The sequence below is a fragment of the Mobula hypostoma genome, chromosome 2, assembly GCF_963921235.1.
Source record: "Mobula hypostoma chromosome 2, sMobHyp1.1, whole genome shotgun sequence".
Lineage (NCBI taxonomy): Eukaryota > Metazoa > Chordata > Chondrichthyes > Myliobatiformes > Myliobatidae > Mobula > Mobula hypostoma.
Window position 1 is genome coordinate 233,799,395 of NC_086098.1, and position 15,133 is coordinate 233,814,527.

A 15,133-nucleotide genomic window follows, 5' to 3' on the forward strand; every position below is an offset into this window, starting at 1 on the left:
GTTTAGCAGAATGGGGGGGGGTCACTCATTGATATCTATCAAATATTGGAAGGCCTAGATAGAGAGGATGTTCCCTATCGTGGAGGAGGCTCGGACTAGAGGACTCAGCCTCAGACTAGAGAGACATCTATTTAGAACAGACGTGAGGAAGAAATCATAAACACAAGCAATTCTGAAGATGCAGGAAATCCAAAGCATCACACACAGAATGCTGGAGATTGGGCAAGATCCATGGAAATGAACAAGCAGTCAATGTTTCAGGCCAAGGCCCTTCTTCAGGACTGGAGATGAAGGGGAGGGATACCAGAATATAAAGGTGAGGGTAGGAGAAGGAGGATAGCTAGAAGATGAAAGGTGAAGCTAGGTGGGTGGGTAAGGTAAAAGCCTAGAGAAGAATGAATCTGATTAGAGAGGAGAGTGGACCATAGGAGAAAGGGAAAGGGGGCACCAGGAGGAGGTGTTATGCAGGTAAGAAGAGGTAAGGGGCAGACTGTGGATTAGAAGAGGAGAAGGGGACGGAAGGAGAAATTGCTGTTCATGCCATTAGATTGAAGGCTACCCAGAAAGGATATAAGGTGTTGCCTCTTCTCCCTGAGGGTGGCGTCATCATGGCACAAGAGGAGGCCTTGGACCTTAAATGGGAATTGAAATTAAAATGTTTGGCCACTGGGAAGTTCGGCTTTTAGCAGATGGAGCAGAGGTGCTTGTCAAAATGGTCCCCCAACTTACTGCGGATTCCACAAGTGTAGAGGTAGCTGCATCAGGAGCACCGGATGCAATAGACGACCCCAGCAGAATTGCAGTTGAAATGTTGTCTGACCTGGAAGGACTGCTTGGGGCCCTGAATGGAGGTGAGTGGGCAGGTGTAGCACTTTGACCGCTTGCAGGGATAAGTGTTAGGTGGGAGATTAGTGGGGAGAGACAAATGAATAAGGGAGTCATGGAGTGAGCCATCCCTGTGGAAAGTGGAGAGTGGGAGGGCGGAGGTAAAAATGAGATGAAGATGAATTTCTTTAGCCAGTGCTGGTGGATCTGTGGAATTCATTGCTCCAGATGGCTGTGGAGGCCAAGTCATGTAAAATATTGAGAAAGGAGGTCGATAGATTTTTGATTGGTCAGGTGGGGTCAAAGGTTATGGAAAGAAGGTAGAACGGGGTTGATAGGAATAATCAATCAACCATGAGAATAGCGGGGCAGACTTGATGACCAAATGGCCTAATTCCACTCACATCTCTTATAACTCCCTGGGTTATCCCTACTTCCTTTCTTGAACCTGGGTCTCTGGCACTGTGAGAAAGTGTCTCTGCCAGCTGTGTTACCAAGGACCCTTCATTAAAAGTGGCTGTTATGTTAAATATTCTGGTGAAAGAAATACACTGATACTTTTACAGATCGCTTTTACAGTCCTTCACATATCCACAACAATGTATTTGGAGACCTTTCACTTGACCTTTCCAATTTACCCAATGCCTTACCTATAATGAGTAACGTTTGCATTTCAGAAAGGCTGAATTATTACAGATCAAGCTTTGTGTTTGTTGGAAGATGAAAAGGAAACGAACTTCTGCTTGTGACCTCCACCTCAAAGCACTTTTTTTTGGATCTGTCACTTTAGAAAGATAAGTATGCACGGTCAATTTGAACAGAAAAATAACTCCTACAAATACCAACAAAACAAATTGTTTGAAAACAAAAGTTTACACTTTGGTTTTGCAAGGTGGAAATATGCTGAGATGGACATGCTTTCTTTTGTCAGCTGATTATTGCAGAAGCTCCAGCTCTCGATATTATCTGGTCAATAGTCAGATCAATAATACTTACACTTATGAAGACTACACACTGGATGGTTCAGCACATTTGAGTTGAACTTTAGTCTGCTGGATGAGGTACTGAATGAGTGAAGAGGTACCAAAGTGGCTGTCGACCAACACAGATACCGTGTGCAGTGGTCCCCGACCTCTGGACCGCGGACCGGTACCGGGCTGCGAAGAATGCAGAGGTGCAGCGGTAGCCGGAACGCATCCAGCACGCCTTTAAGAAAAAAGCCAAAATAAACAAGCTGATTAATTAGGTGCTGCCCAGCATGTAAATGTTGACCCAGATCCCTGGAGGTTGGGGACCACTACACACCACACTTCCTTATCCTTCCTTTAAAATTACTGCACTGGTTTGGAGTGTTAATTCCCTATTACATGTCAAGGTACATCTCTTCAGTCTTTACCCCATGATTCCACACATACCCTACATCAGCAATGATTGTTGTGAGCCTGCAGTGAGGCAACTCTGTACTGTAAATGGGCAGAATGTCAGTCACTTGTGCCTTAAAGCCTGTAATTGGTGATCACTCAATCATAAACTGCAGAGTCACAGAGTCATACTGTTGGTAACAGGCCATTTGGCCCATCTGGTCACTGACAGACACAATTACCAAATCTTAAACAAGATCAGATATCAGGAATGAAAACAGAAATTGCTAGAAATACTCAGCAGTTTAGGCAGCTTCTGTGGGAAGCATTTCAGATCTGGAACCCAAGTCTGGGTATTCCCTAACAGGAAACCAGGGATTAAAAAGTGAGAATTTTAATGATGAACCGTAGAACAGGGGTCCCCGACTTTTTTTGCAACGCGGACCGGTTTATTATTGTCAATATTCTTGCGGACCAGCCGACCCAGGGTGGGGGGGAGTAGGGTTGCCAACAGACAAGAGTAGCAGTCAAATAAGTTGTGTTTACCCCGAGAAAGGCTACAATGACCATGAAGCCTTGCGCGGGCACCAGTGCGCATGCATGTACGTGCCGATTTTTTTCTACAGATCGTTTTTGGCGATTCTTTTGGGGGGGGGTGGTTAATCACGACCGAAATATAGGTGGTAAGTGGCCAATACACTCAATTTCGTTTCTAAAAGGGCTTATCTAACGAATTTAATATTAAACACGCAGCGCATATTTTCCTCGCATGAATATAGTGATAAGTCAATTATCAGGGGAGGACAGGGGAGCTTCAAGTTATTGTTGAACGAACTTCCAGTAGAAGTGGTAGAGGCAGGTTCGATATTATCATTTAAAGAAAAATTGGATAGGTATACGGACAGGAAAGGAATGGAGGGTTATGGGCTGAGTGCAGGTCGGTGGGACTAGGTGAGAGTAGCGTTCGGCACAGACTAGAAGGGCAGAGATGGCCTGTTTCCGTGCTGTAATTGTTATAGAGATATATGATTATATAAGTCACTTATAAGTCAATAACATCATAACATTTTAAGTAGCGTTTGGATATTAAACACAAAACACATATTTTCCCCGTATGAACATATAAAACCATTGCAACGCACCAATATCAGTGGGAACCCTGGGCTTGTTTTCCTGCAACAAGACGGTGCCATCGAGGGGTGATGGGAGACAGCGATACTCGAAGGGGGTTCCTTATGTCCAGCCTATTCCACAATTTAGTTTTCATTGCATTCATTGCAGAGATATGTTGGAAATGGAAGCAACATTTTCAGTGCTTTCGTGGCTATCTCAGGATATTTAGCCTTGACTTTGATCCAGAATGCCGGCAGAGATGTTATGTCAAACATACTTTTCAGGCCGCCATCATTTGCAAGCTCGAGGAGTTGATCTCCTTCCCGCGTTGACATGGATGAAGCACGGGTAATGACCTCGCATGCGTTCAAACTCAACAGTGGGCGTGACAGGGAATGAGGAAAGGTGCAACTGACTCCTATCGCCAAATCATATCGTTTCCTCACGGCCCAGTAGCACATGCTTTGCGGCCCGGTACCGGTCCGCAGCCCAGTGTTTGGGGACTGCTGCTATAGAAAGCATCCAATTTGGATGCATTACAGCTTGGTAGGGCAACTACTCTGTTAGTGAATATGAGGAACTGCAGAGAGTTGTGAACATAGCTCAGCACATCACAAAAATCAGCCTTCCTGCCATGGAATCTGCATATACTTCTCACTGTCTGAGTAAAGAAGCCAGCATTATCGAAGACTTCACCTACCCTTGATAGTCTTATCTCCCCTCCGCTTCCATGGGGCTGAAGATACGCAAGCTTGTGTGGATGAAAGGGTTAATGAGCTGAGCAGCTAACTTGCATTTTTCTACTTGAACTTTATGACCGAATGTCCTAACCTTTGACTTGCAGACAGCAGACAGTCTTTCGTAAACAGACTCAATGTAGAAAATATGAGCATGTACGCATGTGATTTAGTCATTGCTTATTCGATGATTAAATATGCCTTGTGCTGAGAATGTACTTACTTGCTCCTGGTTACATGGGTCTGCTTGTGTAACAGATTCACTTGCATGCCAAGCAGTCACATACTGTATATTCATTTGTTCAGAAGTGTAAATATATGCCAAAGTTGCTCTGTAACTTACAGCCTTGCTGCAGGCTCTCCATGATATCATGCTGAATCAAGGTATTACTCTTTGAAGTTTGGACTGTAAAATTGTTTTCTTTGACAGATTGGCACAGTTGGCAGGATCTCTAGTAAACGGGATCAATCTAAATTGTCTAGCTGAGGGGCAAGAGAAATTGTTGTGTGATCTGCTTTGAGCGACCCTGATCCTGCTTCTTAAGAGTACAAGTCAGAGAGATGGGACAGGGAAGACCAAGTAGGAAAGACCACAATGAGACTCAGTTAAGTAAAAAAGGAACATAGACTGAGACTTCAAGGGGTGAATGGAACAGGGCTCTGTTCGATAGCACAGTTTAATTAAAACATTAAATTACAGGACACAAGTTAGTAGAGAACAGGAAGCGGTAGAAACAAAGCTAGCAAGAAGGAAGGGAAAGAATTCCCTGTCAAGCTGAAGAAAAATTCAAGAAAGAGGCAGAGGTACCATGAGCGAATAAAAAGATGCTGGGTGAGCTTTTAATTCAGTCAGGCTCCTTGGCTGATAAGGTATGGTTGAAAGCCAGAGATAGCAGGTATGCATTTCCTTTCATTAGTGACTTATGCAGGTGGTCACAGAAGCAAGGGCCCTATGGAGAATCGTTTGATTTAAAGGAAATAGAGTTTTGAAAAGAAGAAGCCCAGAGTGGGGTAGGAGATTCAACATGGGATTATGATTATGTGATAACATGTTTCAATAAATGGCTGGATGTGGCTAAGCACCATCAATCCCCCCAAACAAACAAATTCTGGAAAAGTGCCAACCCAGCCCTCAGCACCTCAGGTGCTGCCTGAAGCATCAGGCCTGCAGGGTCTATGCCCTTGGTTGAAATACTCTAAAATATTTTAAAATGTAGAGTCAAGCCCTGAATCAGATACAGAAGATCTATTGTTAATGCCTGCAGCAAAGAGACAGAATCGGGGCAGCCCCGCTGTATCACCACAATGGTGCGGCAGTCATGATACTACAAAGCATAGGAGAAAACCACCTGCTAGGGACTTGCCGGCTCAACAAAGTGACGTGAGTAGTACAATAGTGGAGTTTGCACTCCCGCACAGCCACAAGCAGAACCCTCGAGTTTAGAGGGATGAATTTAGAGAGCATACTAGAAAAAGAAACAGCAGGCTAAGTACTACGATGATGCAAAAGATTGCAACACCACGCGATGCTGCTCTCTATTTCTGGCAGTTGTCTATTAACCCCTTGTTGAAAACCTGGAGCCTTGCCTTCCCACTACTGCTTGTTATTTGCTACGCAGTCTCCTGACTGTTAAGTTATAGGTTAGGTGCTTTATTCACTGGAAAGTTGAAGTCTGAGTTTAGAGAAAGAGTCTATCCTGTGTTGGAACAGGCCAAAGACCATTTCATTAACTGGGTGTATTTATTAGGACCGCGAGGGAATGGCTGCAGAAGTATCATTGACAAAGGCCCAGAAAGAACGATTTGAAATAGGTGAATCAGCATCTTGTATCACTTTTGCAGTAAAGCCACACACTACCCCAAGTCACTTGGAAATACAGTAAAGGCTTTGCAAGCTAAAAAATACCCATGCTGTATATTCCGCTACCTAATGGTAATGTGGCTTGTCAATTACTCTCAGTCCAGTTAGGATGTTTGCTTTGTACCCCATTTTCTAGTCCAGCTTAATTGTTATATTCCTTTTGCAGAATACTCAATTCCACTTTCATTCACTAGATTACCTTCTTCCCGCTGGGCATTGCACAGGAATAGACAATAGACAATAGACAATAGGTGCAGGAGTAGGCCATTCGGCCCTTCAAGCCAGCACCGCCATTCACTGTGATCATGGCTGATCATCCACAATCAGTATCCAGTTCCTGCCTTATCCCCATAACCTTTGATTCCACTATCTTTAAGAGCTCTATCCATCTCTTTCTTGAAAGCATCCAGAGACTTGGCCTCCACAGCCTTCTGGGACAGAGCATTCCATATATCCACCACTCTCTGGGTGAAAAAGTTTTTCCTCAACTCTGTTCTAAATGGCCTACCCGTTATTCTTAAACTGTGGCCTCTGGTTCTGGACTCACCCATCAGCGGGAACATGCTTCCAGCCTCCAGCATGTCCAATCCCTTAATAATCTTATATGTTTCAATAAGATCCCCTCTCAGACTTCTAAATTCCAGAGTATACAAGCCCAGTCGCTTCAATCTTTCGACATATGACAGTCTCGCCATTCCGGGAATTAACCTTGTGAACCTACGCTGCACTCCCTCAATAGCAAGAATGTCCTTCCTCAAATTTGGAGACCAAAACTGCACAGAGTACTCCAGGTGTGGTCTCACCAGGGCCCTGTACAGCTGTAGAAGGACCTCTTTGCTCTTATACTCAATCATGCTGACCTTGTTCTTTCTGCCCCACTGCATAAATTCTATCTAAAAATAATGTGATATAACCATTCATAAGGCAATATAATTGCCATCTGAGGCCATGGAAGGCTCTCATGGGACTACAAGGTATAGGAGCAGAATTAGGCCATTTGGCCTATCAAGTCTCTCCACCATTTCATGATCCAATTTTCCTCTCAGCCCCAAACTTCAGCATTCTCCCTGTATCCTTTCATACCCTGGCCAATCAAGGGCAAATACACATAAAGAATTCCACAGATAACATTCAGCTAGTTATAGAAGCCCTCTTAGAGCAAGGAGCGCTGATCACTATCAGCAGCTTCTGTAATACTGCTATGTTACGATCCTGAAATCAAGGAGTAATGAATGGAGATTTGTGCAGGATCTCTGAGCCATCAATAAGATAGTTGTTCCTCTTTTCCCCCTGGTTCTGGATACCAATGTTACCCGTTCCACCCTGCACCAACCACCCCCCCCCCCCGAACAGTATTCTGTATTAGACCTCTGTTTTGCATTCTCTATTCCCTTATATGAAGACAGTCAGTATTTGTTTGCATTTGCATACAGTGGCAGACAAGGTACCTGGACCAGGCTGCCACAAGAGCCCATCAGTATATACCACTGCTGTGAGACAAGATTTGAATATGTTCCAGCTATCAGGAAGTAGCCAGATCCTGCAATATACAGATGATTTGCTGGTTGCATTCCCCACAGTTATTGACTGTGAAAAAGACACTGTTGTTCTGCTGACACATCTGGCTAAAAAAGGACATGAGGTGTCCCTTGGCAAATTACAGCTTTCCCAATTTACAGTGCAGTATTTGGGGCGCGTACTTTCTTGAGGGACCTAGAAGTTAGACCAGGACAGGATTATGGCCATTCTCAATGCTCCCCGTCACGGACATGAACTGAAATGTTATCCTTCTTGGGCATGGTTAACTATTTCAGACATTGGATCCCTGAATGTCAAATGGTGGACATGCCTCTAAAACAAGTCTCATTTCTGAGTATGCCAATGGACACAAGAAATGCCGAACGCTTTTACTGACCGCTTTTGCAAGGGGTAAGCCTGGATCCCTATGATCTGTTGCCACCACTGCAAATTATGGCAGAAAAATCCAATTCTATAGCATTAGATCACCCTTGTACTGTTTTGACTCCGCATGCAGTCTTTCTGCTTCTAAATTCAGCTGCCACACAGCACTTTATGGCAGCCAGAAGAATGGGATATAAGGCCATGTTGCTATCTAAGCCCAATCTCTGTTTACGGAGAACCCCTGCTTAAATCCTGTCTCCCTTATGCCCGTTACAGACCCTGATGGTATTTCTATTCGTGATTGTATAGCTGTAGGAGAGGCTACTGTCACCTCGCCCTGATCTTTCCGATACTCCTTTCGATAACCCTGACTGATGGTTCCTCCTTCTGCCCATCAGATGTTCAATTTTTTTCTGGTTATCCTATTGTATCTCCATTTGGAACTTTGGAAGTTTATGCACTCCATCCCATTTGCACTTATAAAGGCCTGTATTTTTGCTACAGTGAAAACGATCACTATTTATACCAATTCTCGTTGAGCATTTGGGGTAACCCATGATTTTGGTACCCTTTGGAAACAGAGATGTTTTATTGCCTCTTCTGGAAAACCTATTCAGCACTCTCAATCGATTATTAATCTGTTACTGGTTACTTTCTTGCCCTCTCACTTAGCTGCTGTCAGTGGCTGCCAGAAGGTGTGTGAGACTTGTATGATTTGTTTGTAGAACAATGGGGGCAAAACACCAGCAAAATTCAAATACTCACCCACACCTGAGGGGCCTTTTGCTCGTTTGCAAATAGATTATCTGCACAAAATGTTTATAGATATATACTGGTAACTGTAGACATTTTCCTCAAATGAGCTGAGGCATTTGCTGCTGGAAAGGAAGATACCTGCTCTGTAGTAAAATGTCTTATGAGAAATATCATCCCCAGATTTGGAGTCCTTACAAATATCAACAGTGAAAGGGGGACTCATTTCAGCCCAAGTCATTAAAGCAGTCAGGTATTAGGATTCAATTGGCAATTATGTATTCCATACCAGTCTCATTCTTCTGAATTGATGGAATACAGGAATGGGGTGTTAAAAGTACATGTCTGCCAGGAGACGGGATTAAAAAGGGCTGACACAATCCCTATAGCACTGTATACATTGCAAAATCATGTTAGCCTTACAACTAAGCTTTCTTTTGAATTATTTTTGGGCAGACCTATGCCAATGGGACTGCGGCCCCCATTGGCACCCACTCAGAGTGGTCTCATCCGGGCAGATGAGGTTACTTTGCAGTACTCCCAAGCTCTCTGTCAGGCAATACGGGCAAATCATGGGAAGGTGGTACAGGCGCTGCCCAGACGAGGGGAAGTTATACTCACCACTCTAAACCAGGCGATTATGCATTTGAGAAATCACTAGAAAAAGACTCTCTTTCACTGAGGTGAAAAGGCCTTTACCACGTGCTGTTGACCACCAGAATGGTACTGAAGATGGCTGGTATATCTAACTGGATTCACAAAACTTGTAGTTAACTTTGCATTTTTCTACTTGAACTTTGTCACCCAATGAACTTTTGTAACCCTACGTTCTAAGCTTAGACAACAGGAATTCTGCAGATGCTGGAAATTCAAGCAACACACATCAAAGTTGCTGGTGAACGCAGCAGGCCAAGCAGCATCTGTAGGAAGAGGTGCAGTCGACATTTCAGGCCGAGACCCTTCGTCAGGACTAACTGAAGGAAGAGCCTATCACCTGTCCAGCTCTTGGCTCCATCCCTCCCCCTCCTGTCTTCTCCTATCATTTTGGATCTCCCCCTCCCCCTCCAACTTTCAAATCCCTTACTCACTCTTCCTTCAAATCCCTCACTCTTTCAAATCCCTTACTCACTCTTCCTTCAGTTAGTCCTGACGAAGGGTCTCGGCCTGAAACGTCAACTGCACCTCTTCCTAGAGATGCTGCCTGGCCTGCTGCGTTCACCAGCAACTTTTAGTCATGTATATTCGCATGTTTAGAAGTATAAATATATGCTGTAATTGTAACTTAGATCCTTGCTGCAGGCTGTCCATGATATTATGCTGAATAAAGGTATGACCACTTGAAGTCCAATCTCTAAAGTCATTTTTCTTCAACAGGTTTCAAACTTGCACCACTAGGCTCAAAGGCTGCTTCTACCTTGCTGTTACAGGACTATTGAATGGTCCCCTATTACAGTAAGATGGCCTCTTGACCTCACAATCTTTCACATTATGATCTGCACCTTATTCTCTACCTGCACTGCACTTTCTCTGCAGCCACACTTATTCTGCATTCTATCATTGTTCTACCTGTAATGATTGGATCTATATTCAAGACGAGCTTTTCACTGTACCTTAGTACCTGTAGCAATAATAAGCAAATACCAATTCCAACTGTTTCTCTCTTTGTAGACAATGAATGTATTCAGCATTTTCTGCATTTATTTATGATTTCCAGCATCTGTAGCTATATTTTTTGCTGACTTTCAACTTGGAAGCAGTTTCCCTGAAAGTACCAGGTACGTAATGGATAGCGTCCTTTAATGAATGGTTCATTGCAGCATAAAGCACAGACTTTACGCTGATGGATATGATTGCACTGTGAATTCTTTGTAAGCTAGTTTTCCACAGTACTTTGTAAAGTTGATTCATTAGCTTGACACCGTGGAGAGCCAAAGAGGATAAACCCCCATGAGCAGACAATCAGGGTGCCAATTATGGAGCTCTCCCTACCCTTCTTTTGCTTCAGTCTTTATCTATTTTACCTTCCATATCACTAATGGATGGAGGGACAATTTTCCCAGCTCTTGGAGTGCATGGTTTTGATCAATGAATTATAATCAATTCAAAATGCGAAATAAACAAACTACAGCAGCTTCTCAGTGTATTATACTTCTTCCAGAAAATTAGAAGATAATTGGGAGTAAATTATGAACTTAAAATTTATCTGTTATTTACTCCATTGAGTCACCAAATTTGACTTGACAGTCATCTTCTTTCTGATTGATAAGAACTATTTGCTGACAATGATCTTCAGGATATTTGTAACCCTGCTCTTAAATTTTATTTGTCAATTTACCTACACCCAGTGGGCACTTTATTAGGTACACCTGCTTATTAATATCAATATCTAATCATGTGGCAGCAACTCAACACATAAAAACTGGAAACTCAGTTGCTGTTCATACCAAATGTCAGAATGGAGAAGAAATGTGATCTGAGTGATTTAACTGTGGGATGATTGTTAGTGCCAGACAGGATGGTTTGAGTATCTCACAAACTACTGATATTCTGGGATTTTCATGCACAACAGTCTCTAGAGCTTACAGAGAATGGTGCGAAAAACAATAGATTTCGAATGAGCAGCAGTTCTGTGGGCAAACTCACCTCGTTAATGAGAGAGGTCGGAGGAGAATAATCAGATTGGTTCAAGCTGACAAGAAGGCAACGGTAACTCAAATAGCCACATGTTACAAAGGTGGTGTGTAGAAGAGCATCTCTGAATACACAATATGTTGAAGATTGAGGTGGATGGGCTACGACAGCTGAAGACCACAGATATGCAGTCCATGGCCACTTCATTACATACAGGGGGTAACTAAAAAAGGTAGCCACTGAGTGTAGCTCCCGATAGCAACTTGGTTTTGGAGTCTTCATCCATGGAGAGAGTATTTTGGGCACATTCCCATTCTGATTTGATTAACGTCAATGCACTATTTAGTGCAACAAACACAAAGTTCTTGAGGAACTCAATGGGCCAGGCAGCTATAGATGTGCTGGCCTGACCTCTCAGGATCTCCGTCTTATACAGTTGAGACTGCTGGGAGCAAACACAGAAATGTTTTAGTTGAGGTATATGTTTCTGGTAGGTTTGAGATCCAAACAGTTTTATCCATTAAGAATCACGGTAAAGCAGATTTTTTTGAATTGGAACAGCTGATTTCACCTGCAGGGCATATAACAGTGGAATATAACATCAAGGCAGTGAACATATGCATTCCCAGTTTTTACCTTAATTTTTCTGTCATTTCTAAATTGATTTTTTTATTTCATGAGTTGAACAGCTTCTCAACATTGATTCAAATTGGTAACTTTTGTAATTCTCAGTCTATTCTTGTGAAGAGGTCCTCATTGTATGTGTATGAGAGTGTGTATTCATTTATCTGAATGATGATGTTACTTTGTAAAGTACTGATGGCAGAAATGTACGTAATTAAGCATTGTGTTTATTTCAGTCTATACTGCTTCGGTAACTGTATTCTACACAGGATGAAAATCCTATTGCAAAATCCCAGCACACAAATTGTAGCTTTTATGAATATGATTCTGCCCCTGACAATGGTTAGCAAGGAAAGGCACTTAGCCAGTTATGGTACTCTGTTCTATAGATGACACCTGTTTAGCATCCATGCTGCACAAGTCTAGTTACTGAATTCTACTACAGTGCACACCGCACCTGAAAACTCCACTGCATTTTATCAACCTGAACCATGTTATGTTAATTTCATTTCTCTCCTTCTGAAAGCAATATGAGCACCTATAATTTATCACCCTGTTATACCACATCCAAGAAAGAATCTGGAAAAGTTCTACAGGCAACATTTAAAGGAATTTTGTGCCATCCCATGTTTCAAATAAGAGGTAATTCTTTGGACGTTCATTCCCAATTCGGACATGCCTATCACTGAAGACACCCAAAACAGTGTAGCAAAATGTTTTATTCATTGAAAATGAATGGACAACAAATCCGACTCAATGTGAAGATCATAGTAACAGTGAATTGGTAACAGGAAGCAAGTGAACATGACTGTCATTCAGTGCTATGCTCCAACGATAGTGACATTAAAGAAAAGGGCATTTGCTGCAATCGGAGGTAGAGTGAACACCACACCCATGACATGAACATCATCATGGGAGATCTAATCACCAAAGTGGGAAATAACAACTCATCTTCTCCAAGGACCTTCAAGTCCACGCCTGCCATGTCCTTTCAGTTTTTCGGTGTCTCCTGGAAAACCAACTCTACGGCAAGTTAGAGAAATGCCATTTCCACACCCCAGTCACTTTCTTCCTGGATTACGTCCTTTCACCCAAGTCATAACTATGGACCTAGAGAAAGTTTGTGTCATCGCTGAATGGCCCCCACCGCACTCCCTTAAACAGCTACAGTGCTTCTTGGGCTTCTCCACTTCTACCCTTGTTTCATTAGGAACCTCAGCAGGATCACTGTTCTCCTCACCATGGATAATCTGGTCTGCTGCTATGGATCCCACTTTCGAGGAGCTCAAGAGAAGCTTCACCACCGTACTAACCCCTCTAGACCTTTTAAGATAAATCTCACATGGACAATAGGTCCATCCTCTCCTAGCAAGGACCAGAATGGAAGACACAGTCTTGTGCATTCTCATTGCCATGATAGCATGACTCCATTACAGCTCAGGCTGTTCCAGTGTTTGGAATTCAATTCTGGTGGCCTTCGATAAGAAGTCTGTACACATTCCCATGGAATGTGTGGGTTTTCCCCAGGTACTTCAATTTCCTCTGATAGTCCAAACACATACCAGGTTGGTCTTTGTAAATTGTCCTGTGATTATTCTGGCATTTATCCAGTTTGTTGGAGGTTGTGCAGCATGACTCAAAAGGCCATAAGCACCTACTCACTAAATAAATTATAAATAAATTAAATAAGTTCAACTCCACACAGTGCCATTATGGAGTAGGAGACAGAGAGTTATTTGCCATTCAATGGGCATTGGAGGAATGGAGACATTGGCTGACGGGAAACACTGAGTCCTTCCTGATCTGGACTGACCTCCAGAACCTCATATCCATACATCAGACCCACCAACTCCACCCACATCAGGCTCACTGGACCCTCTTTGATCAATTCAATTTCATCATCATCTACCAACTCGGCTCCAAGAACACTCATGCAGACAGTTTGACCCAGCTGAAATGGAGATCAACCCTCAATCCACTATTCCATCCTCCCAGATCCTCATCCTGATCATCTAGGACCTTGAGAATGCAATCTGCCAGGCCCTAATTCATGAGACTGCTCCAGCCAACACACCTGACAACCATATGTATGTGTCAGTGGCTTTGCGCTCTGAAGCGTCCAGTGGGCCCATTTCTCAACCCTATCTGGCCATCCAGGTGCACGAAGGACCCTGGATTTTCTGCAATGTTGATTCTTGTGGCCCACCATGATCGCAGATGTACGTCAGTTCATCACTGTCTATCCTCAATGAACCAAGTCCAATTCCTCCAACCAGTGGCCTTTCAGGCTCCTGCAGCTCCTGCTGGTCCCTCGATGACTGCGGTTCCACATTGCCAGGACTTCATTACTGGTTTGACAGCTTCCAATGGGACCACAGTGATCATGATAGTGGTGGACCACTTCTCCAATATGCCCTCTCTGTTGCTCTCCCCAAACTTCCGTCAGCCATGGAGATGGCGGATATTGTTCTCCAACATATAGTTCACCTCCAAACTTTGTCAGACCGGGGCCCACAATTCACTACCTGCTTCTGGCAAGCCTTCTGCTCCTTCCTCCGCAATGTAGTGAGTTTCCCCTCTGGCTATCAGCTGCAGACCACTGGACAGTCGGAAAGAGCCAATCAGCAAGCGGAGAGGTTTCTGCGATGCTTCGCTGCCTTTAACCCTTCCACATGGAAGAAGCATCTGCCTTGAGCTGAACTGCCCCTCAATCTACATAACTTCTCTGAAACAGGTATGTCACCCCTTGAAGTACCTCATGGTTACAAACCCGTGCTGTTTTCCACAGAGGAGCCAACAGTATAGGTCCCATCCATCCGGGCCCTGGATCTCCAATGCTGGAGTGCTTGGAAAAGGCTATTGGGGGCCATCCTAGCTGCTAACCATGCCTATTGTTGCCATGCTTACAGCTGTCAGTACCCAGCCAGACTACTCTTGCCTGGGTACCATGTCTAGCTGTCCACTGAAGATCTACCCCTGCTCACCGACTCCCACAAGTTCTAGCCACAGTCCATTGGTCCCTTTAAGATTACTCATTGCGTCAACCCAGTTATTTACCTTCTCCAGCTGCCAGCGTTCCTCAGGATCACACCTATCTGCTTTAAGCACTCACCCACCCCAGCCTGCACCTCCAGAGCCAAGGACGTTGGATGGTGGTCCAGTGCACACAGTTCGCTGATTGGTGGACTCAAGTCACCATGGATGGATTGTGTAGTACGTGGTTGAACGGGAAGGGTATGGTCTAGAGAACAGGCCTTGAGCGCCTTCCAGGTTCACCTTGGATCGAAGAGTTCCACTTGACCTGTCCAGATAGTCCTGGTCCATTG